The sequence below is a fragment of the Ostrinia nubilalis genome, chromosome Z (genome assembly GCF_963855985.1).
Source record: "Ostrinia nubilalis chromosome Z, ilOstNubi1.1, whole genome shotgun sequence".
Taxonomy (NCBI): domain Eukaryota; kingdom Metazoa; phylum Arthropoda; class Insecta; order Lepidoptera; family Crambidae; genus Ostrinia; species Ostrinia nubilalis.
The window spans coordinates 3,428,871-3,448,697 of NC_087119.1; the positions used below are offsets into that span (position 1 = coordinate 3,428,871).

At 37.6% G+C, this 19,827-nt stretch overlaps 1 protein-coding gene and 1 long non-coding RNA gene across 2 annotated transcripts in view; one reads left to right on the plus strand and one right to left on the minus strand.

The window, feature by feature from the left end:
• Nucleotides 1-19,827, plus strand: part of LOC135087018 (protein bric-a-brac 1-like) — a 348,820-nt gene that overhangs the window by 256,659 nt on the left and 72,334 nt on the right. The window lies entirely within an intron of this gene.
• LOC135086949 (uncharacterized) lies at nucleotides 4,404-4,686 on the minus strand. Its single transcript, XR_010260646.1, has 2 exons — nucleotides 4,655-4,686; nucleotides 4,404-4,614 (listed from the first exon to the last, which is right to left on the minus strand). It is a non-coding gene; the product is annotated as an uncharacterized LOC135086949 (long non-coding RNA).

Genomic DNA, 19,827 nt, shown 5'->3' on the forward strand with positions numbered 1-19,827 from the left:
GCGTTTCTTTTAAATTGTGCAAGATTAATCATCATTCGTTAATTATAAAGAAGGTTTTTTTTATTAAAAGAAAGTTCCATAACCTATCGTGTACCAATCTCTTAAGCTCTGATACTTGAATCGCGAGTATTTTTTTTTGTGAGAGTAAATTAATGACACGTCAAGTGTCAACAAGTCCATCATTAGGTAACAAGATCGCTAGTGTTGAACAACCCAATCTAAGTCTCAATCTCGTCACCTCGACATTCAAAGCGGATGGAGTGGCCTTTTGATGCAGCCACAACACTAATTAACACCAATATGTACCTCAAAAATCTTTTTCTAATCGGATGTCCAGGCTCCCAATTAGGTCTTGCAGGCCGTATAGCAGGACAGATAAAAATTCGCTCCTTTGGCGAAACGATCGATTCTGGACACAAAAAGAACAGTTCGAGGTGCATCGCCTTTTTTCGAACGGGCCGGGGTGAGATGGGGGGACCCCCCTGGGGGGTGTGCTTGACGCTCCATCCAAGTGGTTTTCGGTGGAAGAGTGACGGAGGCGTCAACGCTTGCCCACCGTTAGATGCTTTACACCCTTAGATTTTAGAGTGACACGAAAACTGGATGTACGGATTTGGCACTTATCATTGTGTAGCGGCATGCGTTTGGGATTCAGCCTTTTTAGTCAGTAGGTACCAAGGTTTAGGTTTGTTGACACAATCACTCTTGAAATTTTTACGGCGGTCAAATGAATCACAAGTTATCACATAAAATTAAAAAACGCTGCCCGAGCTTGGCTATTGCATTCTAATTCGTACAGGTCGCTTAAAGCGTGACATCAATATCTTAAAAGTATTTATCTAAGCTGCCAATTAATGAAGATCATGATGATGATCACAGCTATTGTGGTAGTGGTAGAGCTGTGACCAAAAAACTAGATGGCGATAAGGTTTATTATTATAATTAAATTACCAGTTCTTTACATTTTCTCAAATCTATGTTTCGAATGAAACTCCATCGTAATTTTTGAAAATTTAAAGCAGGTTCTAAAAAAAAATGCCTTTAAGTTTACTAAGTTAGTCATAGCTCAAAAGCATACACGGACCCCTGCCTCTCCCCAATTGTATCCGCATCTAGTGGAGAGCCGTCGAGTATTCTCTTCAAAAGAAATCGCAAGTATTGATTGCGTCCAAAATTCAAATGCAGTTGAGAAAAAAGGTAACAGTCATATCTATGTTATGCTTCTATCTCTCTCGATGTCGCAGGAAAAGCGCGCGAAAAGTCACAAGTCAATGCGGTATTGGATCTTTCTTTTTTGTATAGGCCTACCGGCTAAGTTTTGTTTTTACCTTTTTTGTGATATGCCTAGATTTTGTTGCAAATAAGCTACATGAAAACTGACATACATATTAAGTGAAAGGTTTTATGCTCGTGGTTCATCTCACAAAATAATTTTCCCCTAGGGAGATGCAAATCTGCAACTACTGCTAAAGTTGCAACAATAAATATAGTTCAGGTGGCCGTCGTCACTTCTATTTTCCTAATACATTCTACGTAACAGAACAAATTTTCCACAAAACAGATACACCAACGCAGTAAACAACATTTGCGTGGGCTTAAGCTAGCAAGTGGCTCAAACTAAGCAAACCTAAAAATAAATCCGCCTAAGAATTAATCGAGGAAAAGTTGCGTTTTCCCACAAACTGGATTAAACCGGCAAAGTGTGGTGGGTGTTAAAATACACCGTCACGCCTAGACCGCTGGCCGTGCAAGTTTTTGCCGCACTATCCCGCTCACTCCCGCAGCGAGCGACAGAGACACAACAGTCCCGCGAACGACGGCCGGATAGACAACTAAAAATATTTATTATTTATTCATTTCATTACCTAAGCCACCAGACCGAGTATAATGATCAGTTTTTATTTACATTCGATGTTTTTGTCGCCTGCCAAGTGTTAGTTGAAAGATTTTCTCTTCGTGGCATTGTTTGTTAATTTTCTAATAAAGTAACGTTTCTGCTGCAACAATGTAAACACGCAATATTCTCAACAATATCCAGTGGCATCTCGGTGTTCGGTTCTGAGTCAGCGCTTCTCAAACCTTGCTTAGCCCCTGTTTTGTTAGGCTTGTCTGTAACTCAATAAAAAGTTTTTTTAACCGTCTAAGTATGTATATGAATAAGCAAATTGCAACCCGCTTTCATTATCGCCCGGTGCTCCGGTCCAATGTTTGAGAACACTTTGCATTTTATTGAGAGCTTTTTATCGTTAAAAAAAAACAAATTTAGTGCCCGCAGAGGCTAAATTAGTTTTATCACAGATCACATTTGCACCTTTTAGAAAAAGTCAAAATAAGAAAACCCATATTTTTTTTTTAATACACAAATGTTTTCTTGCATAGAGACTAAACAGAGAAATGATAAACAAGTGACTCCGTCTCTATCTCTTCAATAATAAATATTAATTTCCATTATTTATATTATGAATGTTATAAAAATATAAAGTCAAGGTTTCGTTTGCACTCAGAAATTCCAAAAGAAAACAGAAACAATATCTCCGTCAACGTGCCAAATGAATAAGAGATATAAAACTGAAAATGAGCAGACAACTTGCGGAAACAAAAAACAAGCAAGCATAAAGTAATTAAATGGAGGAGACAACCAGGTTGCAAATGAAATGCTAAATTGATGCAGCTACTTAAAGCAATACGGATACACTTCCTTACATTATAATTTAAATCGACCAATTTGCCACAATATTTCAGCGGCTAATGTCATTCTAGGGATGTCACTTGGAGGATTATTTTTAATTCTCATACTTGACATCATAATTACCTTCTTTATTATGGTTTTCTTACAAACTAGAAAGAACAAAAGAGAACTAAATGATTTCTCGTAATGTAGGTAAGTACATTGTTTGTTGTTGCTACTAAAATAAATTTTAATCATTACAACTAACTAAATTAGGTCTCAAAATTCCTTTCAATTCTTTCAAAATACTTTTAAAAAATACACTTCTTAACATTATAGCATACATCAGGAATCAGGATTTTTTTAACCGCTCATGAATTAAAGTCCTTTTCGCTTTGCATTTTTAACTCCCTAATCGGAAACAATCTATCAATCCACTTCACTAATAATGTGGAGAGCCGATCCCTGAATATCTGATAAATAAAAATCGAGTAACGTCGCGATGCTCGCCAACTCGATTATTTAATCATGGCAACTAACTGACTTTCAAAGTGGATGTGACGAGAATAGGTAGACTCGAATGAGCCCATTATGAGTTGTCGAAATAGATAGTCAAGCGGAGGGTTCAATCCTAAAAAAAACATTCACACATGGTTCTCTACCTCTCTCACTTTACACGCGATAATGCTATCAGTAAGAGAGACGGATTAAGCAAATCGGAGTTTTTTCCGATTCAGGTAGGCTTTTAAACCACTGGGCGCGCGCCGGATTTGGAATCATTCAATTATATCCAAACTTGACACTGATTGGTTTAAAAACGTTGAAAGGGTAGTCTACGGTGTTATAGAAATAGGATGCAATTCGCATGTCGAGTCTGGCTCGACAATTAATAATAAAATTTTACTACGTGCAACTGGATCTGTGCATTGAAAAAATGTATGTGTATATTTATTTACATCATTTTAGCAATGGCCAGTACTTAGTTCTGCATCAGGCTCTCTAGCATGGAAATTTATTTAAATAAGTCTTTTCTAATGTCAAAAAAATATTCGGTAAATTGAAGTATATTCCCAAATTCAGTAGTGTCAGCCCTAGCCAGGGCCGGCGTAAGGAAACTGTTCGTAAGGCGCGCGTCGGATATCCCCACTTCCGCGGAACTGGGCCCGTATCGCCGCGGTCAGGCCGCGTATTGTCCACATACCCACACCGGGGGCTAAGTGGTTTCCTTTTGTTGAATTGGCTTATGTGACATTGTCATACGTGGCGGTTTGTCACGAGCGACGGTTCGTGCAAAAAGTTTCATGCTGTTTTTGAAACATGCGACCAATCTTGGACTAATCTAGGATGCGCGCCATTATACTGTTTTATCGAGGCATTTAATCGATTGAGGATAAGTCGATAAGTCTAAACATTATTTTGTCGTCTAAAATCGATGATCAGACGACATTTTTTAGTCTTAAGATTAAAAAATATAAATTATTTAAATTGTTGCCTTATATTGTGTTTAAAAACACCGGCAGTCTGTCTTACGGGCTACGCGATTACGAATTCAATTCCAGTCGTCAGTTCTTTAAACTGAACGTATTTAATAATTTATGCACAGTGCAATTTAGGTCGCCACGTTGTTAGTGATGTGCAAATACGGTGCGAAATAAACGATTTAGAATGTTAGTTTGTTAATTTGTTTATTGTGTAAATAAGAAATTTTTGCCGGAGCAAAATAAAAAAATAGATATTTAAATTGACAACAATTTATTGTGGGTGAGACACAAAAAATTTAAAAAGAAAAAAAAAGGGATGGGTCGTTGGGCCGTTTGGTTGGTATGGATTAAAAATACTTAATAATACGGGATTAGCGCGCTAGTCACCACCACTCGGCTCAACCCCCTCCGCACCCGTCGGGCGCAGCAAGCGTCTGGCACTGCGGGACAGCCGGTGCCAAACACCTTATAACCGGTGCCAAACAGGACAGCCGGTACCATACACCTCCTGCTATGGAGGCAACATCAGCAACAACAGACAGCAACAGCAGACAGCGCAGAGGCTCGCCACCGAGCACTGCCCAACCACACACAATCTTCAACAGTAATAGAACCAACTCCAGCACGTGGCAGTGAGTCCACAAAATCGGCGAACAGCGGGATTTCGGTGTCCAACCGGAATTCCCTTATCTCGACCACAATAATAATGCGTGCCTTGCCCGTTTGAGTTGGGAAAGGGCACATTTAGGGCCGACTCAGAATGCCACAACACACACTACAAAACTTCTGTTCACGACCGCGGCCAGCAGAGCAAAAGCAAGGACACTCCAAAAAGCGCCGGTCATCACCCGTGACTCAGATCTTCGTTCGAAAACTTGTCACTCCAGCAAATCACAATATCAAGCAGTTTTGTATAATTTTTATCTTTACTTTCAATAAATGCTACTTGTGTTAACTAGCCTCTTATTGAATAATTTCGATATGAGAACTCACAATACTGCTTCTCTCATTTAAATTTAATTAAATAATTAAACTTTAGGAAGAAAAAAAAATAACAAACAAGCAAGTTTCTGAACGTCACCTGCGTGTTTCGTTTCACTCAGAATATGTCAAATTTCTAGAACGTTCCGAATCCATGATCAATCAAGATACATTATAATGTTATTTTAATATAAACATTGGGGAAAATACTGTAAATAGCTAGAATTTAAATTAAAGAGCCTAAATATTAAGTTTTATAAAAATGTAGTATTGGACATTTAATTTTGTTATACACTTTTTTTTTACTAAAAGAATGAAACGTAACGCATTGATCTGTCAAACGGAGACATTCAAAAAGTGAGGTTATTTATTGCTCTGTTTACCAAAACAACGTAATTAATTTTTAATACAAGTTAATCTAAATTCAGTGAATCTCTAACGACGACACAATCAAGTGACAAAGGAAATACTGTACACTTGGTAATATGTGACCTTACGGTCAGTTGGAATGTTTGTTTGTGGAAATCGGTAAGTATTTAATCTCGCCAAAAAAAGGTGTTACAATTGGAACATTTTAAGTTTGGAACTGCAGGGCATTTGCTTGTTTGTAGAAGAATGCCCTGCAGTTGAATGTAGAGAATGCCCTCAAATGTAGAGAAGAAAATATTATAAGGAACAGATTTTTTTTTTTAAATTATGGTCATTAGAACTTGCCGCGTATTTTAAATAATAAATTAGAAGTAAATGATGGGAACAATAAAGTAATTGAAATAGTTATCGGAACTTATCGCTGTCGTAGCTTCTTATGTTTGATAACTCTTTTAATTAATGTACATTTTATAATTATGTCAATAAGGAAGAGTTTCCTAATTCTACTTATGTATCCATCACACAAACTGCATTATCAATGGCGTTTACAACCTTATGCGTTCGCCAACATATTTTATCTAACATCCGACAATTGAGATAACAGGAGCGGATACGTTTCAAACGTCCTGGCACTTTGGGTTATCCGTTAGCGAATAAGTGTATGGAAACGAGTGGGTGGGTCACCTTGACCCAGATGGGTGGCCGGGAAAACCATCTGTAAAAGATTCCGATCGCACTTGCATTATTAAAGCTTACAGCTTTTAGCATTAGGGCCAATTTCCTTTAAAGTTGAAGGTATTCGAAAGTGAAAATCGTGCAATGAAATATTGGTTTAAAGTTGTAATCGTCGTTCAAGTTCTATCACCACGTAAGTCATTTTTTGGCGGTTTTGCCATTTTGATACCATTCGCTAGAGAATCGAAAGACGCGTCTTTTCGTCCAATCTCCTGAAAAGTTTCTAAAAATGACTTACGTGGCGATAGAACTTAAACGACGTAATGTAAAAATTATAATATGACTCTGTACTTAATTGATGTTAAATATAATATTTTTATGGCGCTACCCGAACAAAAACAGTTCCGTGGCTCGTCTAAAAATGTTGACATTTCATACGAGTATGATAAATACGCCATTTTTAAATGCCAACCACCTTACATTGTAGCGGTAAAATTACTTGCAATTACATTGTTGTATCATCAGACACGTTTGTGGGGTGACTTGTAATCAATTTATTCGTTTATTCGGATGCTTCTCGGTAAGGGTTGTTGCAGACGGGCTGCTTTTAGCGATTATTAAACGATTACGCAACCTGTTTTGGCGATTCCTACCGACAAATTCACGTATTTATAAGACTCAATTATTGCCGATTTGGCAACTGAAAATCGTCTGACGCACAGTTATTATAATACTCATTCAATATCAGTCATAAATTTCGTCTTGTGATTGCTCTTAAATGTTTTAATCAAATGCCTTGCCTTGAAATTAAATCGAGTTTTCAGCTTCATTCTGTATTGAAGGCGTAAATTACCGATTGCCGTTGCTAAAATCTCCACGTCTGTTACGGCCCTAAGAAACAACTGACAACCGGCGAAGAATACCCGTTTCGCGTCCACTTTTCGCGTCCGCAAGTGTAATTATTGTTAATAGGTTTCTCGTTTAATTTCGAATGTCATTCACCTTTTGTAGCAATGAAAAGATATAGCCTTAAATTTTCTGTAATTCGTTATGACAATAAAAATTATCGATATGCTTTTTGCGTCAAACCGATCGTTTTTGTTGATAACACTTGAACATCAGTTTTCATATCATAACTGAACGGGAACACATCTTTTTTATGTGTATTTTAATGGATTGACGGATGATAAGTAAGTACTGCTACTAATAAATGAGTAATGATAGGTAGTAGCCAGTTGTTGTTCCTATCAGAGATCAAAGTTTTGTTCTTCTCTAAAACATACTTATTAAAAGTATCAGGAAGATGAGTAATTCTTATTAGCATAATCTGTCACTGGTGAATTCAATGTAATCTGAAAAAACGAGCAACGCAGCATCCAACCGAACCGACAAAAAAAGCTCGCCCGCGAGTGAATACCGATAAAATAATAAACGCACACGTTTACGATAATATCGGCGTAGTTTGCAGCAACATCTATCAAATCACGGCCACCTGTTGCCGATCGTTGATAGGCGACTTTTACCCGTTGATTATTTTGTTGTTCGGCCGCGTCACGGGCCGGTCCGCGCGATACCGGGTGTCCACGTGCGATATAAAACCGGGCGTGATAAAACATTGGGGCATTGACGAGATTTGTGACGCACTACGAAATCGTTACGTTTCGGTGGTCAGTTACATCTGACAGTTTGGGATTTATCTGTATGTCACTATTTATTGATTTGTGCAATCTCTGTTCAGTTTCTCGTTGTCAAAAAAATATCTTTCTATTTTGAGCGTCTCTACCAGCACCAAATCCAAATTAAACTCTTTTGACGTACCTATTTGAAGCTAAAATATACTCCAAATTGAGATAAAATATCATAAGTAGCCGATTTTATTAAAAGGATTATGAATTAGCAAGCTGAAGTAGCAATGGGCAGGGCACATAGTACGCAGAGGCCGCGTACTGGAAAACGCAGCGTGTGACGTCCACTTACAAGGTGGATCAATGACATCATAAAGGTAGCAGGAAGGCGCTGGACGCAGGCCGCTACTAATCGATCAACATGGAAATCATTGGGGGAGGCCTATGTTCAGCAGTGGACGTCCTATGGCTGAAATGATGATGATGATGACGAGTACACCGTCTATTCACAAGACGCCACAGTATTCATGTAGTCGTCCATACATTTAATGCAAAACAGGCATAGTTTAATTCGGTACATTATTTGCTTTACACCCTGTATAAGCCGGGATTGTTGTGACTGGTGTTACTGTACTCGTAAGCAGATAATTACTTTATTAGCAGGTCAATTTATCAAAAACAAATGATTTTCATGCTACACGTAGCTACATTGATAAAATTATTTATTCTCAGCAATGTTAGTGGTTAACGCTTTACTCAAATTATTGTACCTATTGTAAATTTTGCAATATAGAGCCATTGAACCTTTGTAGGTTAAATAAATCAAAAGTACCAATATTATAAATGCGAATACTGTCCTGGCACCTTTTTACGTTGATTAAAATGGAATTCGGCTACTTGGTAGAGCAAAGGAAAAAGAAAGGGTGGTTTTACTACACTTTGAAAAACGCGTGCGAATTATTCTTTCTATGACAGTTCGGACTTCTAAAAAATTTATAAACTTATCACCGTGTTTTGTCCTTATTTATAAAGATGTTTACTATAAGAACAGTCTTAAACGCTCAAGGCGATAATTAAAAATTTTTTTTTTGTCTAATTAATAACAGTTAGCAAGGAAAACGTCAAATGCTTATGGAGTCTTGATTATTTTCTGCCCTACCAGCGCTTCGAGACAAACAAACACGTCTGCTAGCGCCATCTATCGGCACTTTTCATCAAACCTCTCCTTTTCCCCATACAAAGTCGCAAACAGACAATCTCGGATCGCCCAGTGATCCGCTCCCGCCGCCCGTCTCAAGGTGAATGACCGCAGTTACTTGCGCACGTGACCCGCTGGTACTTGAGCTAGGTCAGGGTCACCGCCGTCTTACGGTGACCTCGCGCACCAAGAGCGCTCGCCCCGCCCGCAGGCCCGAGTATGCTGGCCGCATCACACGACACAGGATCCGATTTTTCCATTTGGATAGTTCACGATACGACCCTTCTTGGGTCAGGTCAAGGATGCGGGTTGACACGTTGTGTGCGATATATCTTATCAGCTTTGGGGTTGTTATCCGATCTTGGATTTAACGGCTCAAATCAAGTTGAGTTTGAGTTCTCAAGATCCTTCGATAGTTTTGTTGTTCATCTTAGAGATTTCTAAGATTGTGAAAGCTAATCAAGATGAGTTAAAAAGTCCTTCGGGTTAAACTGTAGACATAACTTGGATATAGCGAACAAGTATTTAGTGTAGTCTAGACCGCTACTTAATCAAGTTAACTTCGCTAGGTCGTAATTGCTGATTGAGGCGTTATAAACCCTCTTAACATTGTATTTTGCCTGTGTATTATTTAACATAATTGATAGCGCCGAACTTAGTCGAGCAGCCTTTAAAGACAAGATTTTGTGATGCCCACCTGCCGTGGTGGTCCTAAAGTTAATATTTTACCTTATACGAAATAGAACAAGCGCTGCAAATTTTCCATGAACGTCGAAAATTTTTAAAACTTATTTTCCATTCCAACAACTTTAATTTTGCAGCTACATGAAATTAATAAGTACACTAATTACTTGATTGATCCAAGTCCCGGTTGTTTGCAAGTTTGTAAAAACCCACAATTTGATTATTTTATTAGTAAGGACAAAACTTTTCCGACCGCGCCCCTGTAAATTACAATCCACAAAGGTGTCAATTTGACGTCCCCATACTTTTTAAAGGGGCGCAAAATTGATAATATGTACCTACTTACACCATTTGCGATGCAGCCGAGAAATGAAGAATTCTATTTCCTCTAATGATCGGTGCTACAAACGATATTAAATGCGAGAGTTCAATGCAAGAAGCGTCTCTTCAATAGGAATCACCTCTGAAAGGGAAGAAAGAAAAATTGAAGACTGCGATCCCTTTGATGTCTGATGCTCTAGTTTTATAAACAAATGCTAGTTACCGTTCGTACCTACGTTAAATCTTGTGCTAATAGGAATAGAGTTGAAAATTTATCAATATTCCATTACGAGTGCAAGCCAATCTGGACCGAATACTTTTAGTTTCGTTTAGTCGATGAAAGTCGATAGCTTATTGATGTTTTGCGGAATATTTCTTGGGCGTATTAATAAGTGCGATGTTGAAATGTGAGATGCATTCGATTGCTCGGTTTGCGGGAATAACGATTATTAACGATGCGAATGAAACAACGGAAGCTGAGTCGATTAATCGGCTTATTTTGTTGAGAATGGATAGAATGAGTAATTAAATACAAGGATTTTTATAACGGCGTATGATAGCTTTTTACAAAAAATATATTAAGTCTAGTTACGCCGCCACATGCAATATCATAAATGAATTAAAAAATCTTCTTAGATATTATATTTATGACCGTTTCTAAATGGTTTTTGCAAAGAATATGGGTTCAAAAACTCAATATACATTTAAAACAAATGATAATGTGTTCATTAGTAGTACGCCCTACAGACGCACGCAATATCGCATTAAAATCACACACAAGAAATACCAAATCGAGTGAAACAATAACTCGAAAGAACGTATATGCGATGGCAGACAGTTGATTCATTTCGTTTGCATTATTCAAACAAAAGAAACATATAAAGTACCTAATTATCATAGAATCGGGCGGGCTCATGAGCGATATACAAAATTATTATTTTATTATTAATTTAAATAACGCGCGCGATCCTACGGAGTATGCCGTAGCAATTTCATTATTATTTCAATCAACTGAATGTAAATTTATTCAACAATCTCACGAGGTAATTGAGATAGGGCGTCTCGCTCGCACTGCGTTCGTCCCTTTCCCCCTCGGTTCCTATTCATATACAACATTCTTATACGTTCAATCAAATCTAAACACTGCGGTGTTGCCACGTCTGCCTCCGCCTCGGTTGTTCGTTTCGTTTCTGTTTTGTTTTGCTCTACGCAAATATCAAAATAATAGTGTACCAACGTTTCTGAGATATTATTTGCGATGCATTTTTGATGAGAAGCGACCGACCTCTTCCTTGAGACTTTATATTTACAAGCTCTACAACAAATAAACAATTGCCTCCCTTGAAAACTCACGATCCTTATAGATACTTAAATGCCTGTACACAGAACCCATACAAATGTGAGATCATTTTATTAATACGAGCCCTAATAATGACATTATTATTGTGACAAAGGTTTATTTTGTGAGTTAAGAGGATGAACAAATTGTCAATGAAGCATTACAATAACCAATCGTGAATGATACAATCCGATACAATCAGTTAGATTGGTTATTTATTTGTTTTAAAATGAGCCGTTGGAAGCAGAAAATCCTCGGCAACTTGATCCGACTGCAATTGACCGTGGCAAAAATTTTATCTTTAAATCATTAAAATATTATCTGGATGCTCATGACTTTATACTATTGTGAGACTGGTGATTTTTCGGGATGACAGGAGCACGACAGCCACCGAGCCGCTGTCTGGCGCACAGCCGCCGGTAAAATTTTGTATACAACATTATTTTTATCAGCCGAAAATATTTCACGAAAACAACCAGCCATATAAAAGTTGACGACACGACTGGTTTATAAATAAACACCTCTGTGGTGTTAGCACTCCACGTTACTTGACACTTCGATAAGGCTTTGAAATTTGAATTTGGAATAGCTTTTGCTCTTAAAAAGAAACATCTATACTTATAATAAATCTGTAGAGAGGTCAATTCTGTACATGAAATATATTTTCAAAATAACTATCAGGGGGTGATTAGTGATCGATACTGATGCCAAAAATGCAATCAGTAAAATTTTTGTCTGTCTGTCTGTCTGTCTGTCTGTCTGTCTGTCTGTCTGTCTGTATGTTCCTTATAGAAACAAAAACCACTTGACGGATTTTAATGAAACTTGGTACAATTATTCTTCATACTCCTGGGCAGGTTATAGGATACTTAGGAATTCCCACGGGAACGGGAATTAGCGGGAAAATCCTTTTGTACGAAAAATCTAAACCGCTTAAGTTAGACGCTTGAAATTTGGCATGCAGGTACCTTAGTAAACTTAAAGCTTAGTTACAACAGGATATTGCAAAATTCCCATGGGAACGGGAGTTAGTGGGAAAAAACATTTGTATGAAAAAATCTAAACCGCGTAAGATATACTCTTGAAATTTGGCATGCAGGTACCTTAGTAAACTTAAAGCTTAGTTGCAACAGGATATTGCAAAATTCCCACGGGAACGGGAGTTAGAGGGAAAAAACATTTGTATGAAAAAATCTAAACCGCGTAAGATAGACTCTTGAAATTTGGCATGCAGGTACCTTAGTAAACTTAAAGCTTAGTTACAACAGGATATTGCAAAAATCTCACGGGAACGGGAGATAGCGGGAAAAAACATTTGTATGAAAAAATCTGAACCGCGTAAGATAGATGAAGGGGGGGTAAAACGAGATCCACGCGCACGAAGTCGCGGGCGGCCGCTAGTAATATTATAAATGCGAAAGTTTGGATGCCTGGAGGTCTGGATGTCTGGATGTTTGTTACTCTTTCACGCAAAATCTACTGAACGGATTTTGTTGAAACTTTACAGTATTATTATTTGTAACCCAGATTAACATATAGGCTATAATTTATGCCGATCTGTGACATGGAATTTCACGCGGGTGAAGCCGCGGGCAAAAGCTAGTTTGAAATATGTAGGTAGTTCTGGAAAATTTTATCTTGTGCCAGTTTCCGAATCTTGCAATTTTTTTCTTACAATGCTTTATTCGATGGATTAGTTTTGATGAATTTGGATCTTGAAACAAAACTTGAATGAAATGGGGAAATTAATTTGTAGCAATAATTTCTCAAGTTTGGGCCCTGATTTCATATGTAGGTAGTATTTAAGTGCTTAGGAATAACTGAGACATAAATTATTATTTTAATTAAAACAAACACTAACTATAAATTATTATTACTTAATTAAAATAAAAAAATATTAAGTGTTTTATTGCTCTATTGTTCTTACAATTTTTATATTTTATGACAGTAATTCTTTACAAATAATAACCAAGATAAAATTATACCGGGTTACTAAATATTTTCCATCAAGTTATGGTAGCCATTATAATATACGAGTATATAGTGAGTGAGAGGAATCAAACGAACGTTAACAAGATTGTTTAAAATATTGCCGTTTTCCCGACTAATAAAATGTTATTGAAATAAAGCTTGCGATATTACGCAATCCTTAATACTCGGCGTACTTAATTTAAACTTTTCATCCGTTTCGACGTGATTGAGCAACAAATATCAAACTTTTGCCCTTATAACATAAGTTGTGAAGTGAACGCGAACAATTTTATGTTTTCATATTTATACTTTGCCCTGAGCATTGCCAGGTAAAGTTTTTCACTGCTAATTTCCGAGGCCGTAAGTACTTCCGCGAAAGTCAGCCGTATATTCAGTTCTCAGCAGTCTGTATTGCTACTAAAATAACACCTTTTATAAACAATTAAAATTAGCTAAGAACATTTTTTGACTAAACCTTTCCTTTGTTCTGTTCGACGAGCAACCATTTTTGATGAACTTTCGCGCATTTAAATACTAGTAAAAATATTAATTAAAAAATACAATATAGAATAAGCTCAATTGCTACTGAAAGTCAGTAGAAGGGTTTCGTTTTGAAAAAAAAAATAGAAAGGATACCAAAGTCCTAGTAGTAGCAGTTAGTACTTTTTAATTTTTATAAATGATCTAACCATTAGCTATGCTTTCTTGTGAACTTGTACCAGGTGGTAGCTGCATTTTTATAGCAAACATGGTTATGGTTAATGTATAGCAATGTCACAAATTTACCTACACATAAGAATAACAAGCCGAATAAACACTCCGTCGAGCATTGCGCACCACTTTTGACGCACAGCTTATTTCGTTACATTGAACACGGCATATTAATTAGCTTTTGCGCTTCCAGGTTTTGGTAATTAGCGAAAATTTGTTGTTTGAACTACTGTAATAAAACATTATTTTGTTTGGAAACTATGGATCCTAGGTCTTTAACATAATGTTGGGTAGGTACTAGGTACATGGAATCCTAATCGTTATAAATAATCATCAGGTTTTGTCTGCCATTTAATTGCATTAATAGTATAGGCAAACTATTTCTTTTTGGAAAAGCAGGAAGTCTCAATCCTATGCAAGTTTTCTTGCTACAATCGTACGACTCGTACCTCTACAATGCAATAATTAAAACAAATTGAAAACTATTTTTTCGCCTTTCAATACCAAAGAGTCAAATTAATATTTCAATGATACAAATTCAGTTTCGGCTACTTCATATCAATTGGCCGTTGATTTGGCGCCGTCGACCCAACAAAGCCGGGGCCACACTGACCGCAACATCAGATGGGTTCGTGTATGCAATGTCCAATGTCCACCCCTGTAATTTGATTCCGCGGGCGTCACTAGGTCTGTGGCCTATTGACCTTTAATTAAATGTTATTAATATCCGAGGCAGTGTGTCCTGACCCTAAGACCCGCTAGTGTCGCGCGCTCTCTGTAATCGAGTTAACATTGACATCTAGGGGCGGCAACACTCGCCCGCCTCCAAGCATCGAAACATTGTCATCTTATTCATAAATCGATTCGTTGCACATCATTCACGTGCAATAGACACGAGTATGCGTCAGCGGACGTCACTACTTTAATTAAAGCACTGACGCACCAAAGGCACTTGTGGTACCCGAAACTACACGAAAATTTAGTTTCCTGAATATTGACAGCAAATACATAGGAACCCTGATGGTCGATCATAGAGGCTTTTATAATTACAGTCACTTAAGGCACTTAACTTGCACGAAAATGAAATTTTGGGCGAATTCACGGCAAATATCATTGAGCGCGTGGGTTGCTGCTTCCGTCAAAGCCTAGTTACAGCAGTAGTACACTAAATTTTTTAGTTCCTTCTTCCCCTATTCTGCAATAGAATTTGGTTTTGGGGGAAACCACAGAGTGAAACAATTAAGAGGATTCGCACTTTTGTATTACCAAAACAAATTAATTACGCTTAATAAAAATAATTAAAGAGAATAATTGGTATGTAAACTTGTTGTATTCATTTTTATTATCTACGGAGAATTAGATTATTCCTGGAGAGTCCAGACCCAGACCTCTATCCAGATTTAAGTGTCAGACATTTTCTCTCACACCGTAAAATTGTATTTAACGCATCTGAAACATTATCAGATAGTGAATTAGCACTTTTGTTTTTCGGAATAAAGCAAAAAAATAAAATAAATTGTGCTATACACCCTGTATAGCGTCGGGCATAAAGGTCGGACATCTCGCAAGTAGCGGAGAGTGCATCAAAGTCGTAATTGTAGGCGCGCGCGACGACGCGTGCAAGTTTCGCGTCTCAAAGAAACCCCGGCTTTTTCTCCTTTCATATTTTAAATGTATTTTATTCTATGAAGGTTTTGCGCTGCAGCCGCTTTTTTGTTTGAGGTTTGGTTGAGGAAAATATTTGGGAGCTATATTAATAAGTGCCGCGTGGAGATCAAGCAAGTTCAAATATGTATTAAAATTAACCTAACTTCGAGAGATTATATCTAAGCCCAGCCCAAGTCAAAAGAAGTTGTAACTAAATAGATTTCCAAACGTAAACTTGTAAACTGAAAAAATATATTTCAGGTTAATACATCTTCAGTACTTTTTGTGTGATATTAAATGATTTGAGGATATTCCACAAACTGGTCTCGACAATATCAGAAGCGTAATAAGACATTACTCTATATTCGATGCGTGCCGATCAACAAACTTAGTTGCAGAAGCACTGGACCAGAAGTACGTACTAATTGCGATCAATCCCATTATGGCCGATCATAGATATTGTTAACTAAACTAATCGCATTTAATGAACTCCCGGTCCTTGGCACAATGGCGTACAATCTAAAAACTATAAGTAGATAGTAATCATAGGATTTACCAGAGATGTCAATACAGTAATAATATTTTAGAAGTGCAAACTGTGTCTTAAAAATATTAAGACTACTTAAAATAACAAAAAAAAAACAGAAAGGTTAAGAACTCAGAACAACAACTGTAGCTTTATTGTAAACGCTCTCGTAGAGTGGTCATTGAAAATTCAAATAGGCAGAATACTAAAAATTGCCCCAAGCAATCAAACAGTCTCTATGAAACGTCCAATTCGAAATAAAGTGCCCGATCGTCCCTTTCACATGCTTGGCAAACAAAAATTCAGCTAAAAATACCTATTTCTAAAACATTCGCCTCTAAACTTGGTCCGGTAAATTTGTTTTACGAGGCCTAAGTGCATTTGGACTGTCAAAGAGCAATTTTGTCTGTCGAATCCGCGTGGGTGCTTGATCGACGAAAACGCGACCACGAAAGGCGAGTCGTCCACTGGAAACGGAAAATTAAACATCCACAAAGGAGGAAATTTGAAACAAATTGGGGAGCTTTTAAGATAGTTTTTGCAAAGAGGGCGCACCCGTCTTCCGTCTCGCTCCGTCCAAAAATGTTGCAGTTGAATGCATTTCGGTATGGAATATTGAAACCTCAGAGTGGGTGCGGGTATTTCTCGTGCACGCATGGTGGGGGGTGGGGGTGCCGGCCCCGGGACCCCCACCCGTTTTCTAAACCTCCACGCAAATACCAGTAGTACACGTTTGCTTGGCAACATTTCATGCTTAGTGTATACAAATAATGTGCGGCTCTGGTACAAACTGCGCAAAGGGAATACTAATGTAAGCAGCAACGCAGGCCTAAACTTAAATCAAACATTTGGCCGGTAATCATTCATATTCTAATAGGCTGCCTGTTTAGGCGCTCTAAATTTAGCGCAAGTTGGGGACAGAGGCGGCCGCACTCGCAATTGGACGGTGCGTCAGGAATATGTATTGCAGATTACTGGCACGTATTCTAATTAACGGGTTAGTACTATAATAATTTAACTATAATTTCAGATATTTTGAAACTTTAATTTGATCTTATTAATTTATTCTGAGCCATTTGTGTTGTTTAAAACTTAGCTTAACGATCGCCTAAATCAATTATGTTATCAATGTGCAAACATAATTATCCAGGTAGACATTCACCAAATCTATAGAATGCTCCAGCATTATCATTAATCAATGGGACTTATCAATAACGTAAAATTACAGAACTTATTATAATTCTTAACTCTAGTACACTACTTAGTTTCATACATTTATTACTATTTTACATGTTTTTTATTAGTAAAATGCAACGGCATTTTAAAATCGAACCCAAACTCATAATCAACACTATATACAGTCTTGGACCCAATAACGTGCCTTGCGGGACTCCTTTGTGCATAGCATATCAAAAGTCCGCGCGTCCGTCAATTTCGGCGGGGTGATTTAGTAAAAGGCGTCTAGGCGTCATAAATGTGCAAAACTAATCTAGGCACCCTTTGAGGCTAATCGCATCCTCGGAGAACTGACCTGTGTCGAGAGTCGACGCCGGTGACTGATCGCTGCACGCTTTGAACGTATGCAAAGCAAGACAATTATTGTATCGTGCGATAATTGTGATATGTTTTTTAAACGATAGCATTCTCACCATCGTTAGTAGACTGTCCTCCAAGAAATATGCTGTTAAATTTTTTCAGCGTTAGATTTTTTGCTCGTTGATATCTTTTCCATTTTCTGAGTGATATTTTACGAAACAAACGACTTTGCCTTGGATGCTATCAAGTGTTGGCGCGCCAGCATTCATGACCAGTTACTACTCTTAACAACGCGGACTGAATTCTGGTAATTGGTTATTGTTATTCTAACAATTGAAACGTATACTTGTATTAATTAACGAACTGAATTCATATTAATGAAACAGTGCACTCCACGACTACTTACATTACAATAGACTGAAAGATCAAATAGACACTACGAGTGCATTGTAGCAAATTATTTCACAGAATTCAAAATGAAGTCCTCAAAATGAACTTACTAATTTTCCACAATTTTGAAGCAAATAACATCCTTGCTCTCTGCATCAGAAGTACCGCAATATATCATACAATGGTATTTTTCCGCTCGGTTATTCGTGAAGGAGGGTATATTACGTATAATAAGACAATTTCGAAGCGGTTCCCTCTTGCGTTTCACAGTCCAAGGGTTTTCGTTAAAAACGGAAACTATAACTACTTACGTGGAGATAACAAGTGAGCGCAGTAGAAATGGCCGGGTACTTTTAGCTAACTTCCAACTTTCGTGTGTAATGTTAGTAATTTGAGTACGCGCGTTTGCGTCTGGTAATTTGAATGACCCATCCTCAATTATGATTCGGTATTAACTTATCAATACAAATCTTTTACTTTAAATGTCGAGTGATGAATTCAAATTTAGTGGCACTGTAACAAAAGTTCAGTTTCTCAAACCCAAAAAATAGAAACAATAAAAAAAAGTAATGTATTAGTACCTCTAATTAATAATTCAGTACAGAAAACATTAGAATAGAATAACTTTTATTATATAAAATATATTCCAATAGTGCTCATAAAGCTTCCGATAATGAACCGATAGATAACCCATTTTACTTTATTCATTTCAGCACTTCCTTTTACAATGAAGTTTTATCGCCCGAAGGCCGAATACTTTAATTGAAAGAGAATTATATTAATTGAAGTACAGCATAGTTTGTATTTCTTACGCGCGCCCATTAATTGAGTTCCCCGTGTTTGTTTTACTAAGCATACACTGTTAAAAGGTTAAAGTCGTTACCAGAATAAAGATATGAAACATTAATCTGTTTCAATTAAACAAAGACAATTATTTCGCTTTCCGTGACTTCGCCATCATGGTTTTAATAGTTTTTCTTCGTATTGACACGCAATGTTTTGAAATGTAGGTCTGTGTGGGGCTTCGCTTAATATATTCGTGTCGCTTTAGTTCCGAGTACGAAAAAAGAGTACATTTTCAAAGCAGCTTTCCAGTCGAGTAAAGTTTCAGCATGAACGTAACGTTTAGTCTAGTTAAATTTGACGAGAGACGCGACGATATGCGATGCAGATGACTGACCAGCTCGTCAAATGCGCCTATGGGCAAAGACATTTTCTGTTAGTGAAAACGGAGTTGCAATCAGTCGCCGGCGGCCGGCAATTATTCAAAATACATCAGGCAATATTAGATAGGTGGGCGGGCTATGCGTTTTGCATTGCGAATCAGCGGGACTTTGTGTGGTAGCCCTGGGGACCGAGGACGTCACCGACAGAGCGGCCTTTTGCGAATTGTCCACGCGGAGCGCTGGCGGCCTTCGTGCTAACGGTCCTTTGCTCCAAATTATCTCCTGCGCTTTCTGTGTGTTAAGTTAATCGTTTTCGGACTGCGCGTGGACCGTGGTACGCTTTCTGAGTAATACAAAATACGCGGCCAATTTCGATGCGTAAGCTAGATTGCATTGCCTGCGCATGCCCCGGAAAGCAATTTAGACAATTGCTTGAATTGGATTTCAGATTTGCTTTGACAAAAGATCAGCGTCACATTATCGTCACTTATCGTGTTGTATGGTTGGTGTTCAGCGTATTGTTTTGAAGTTACAGTATT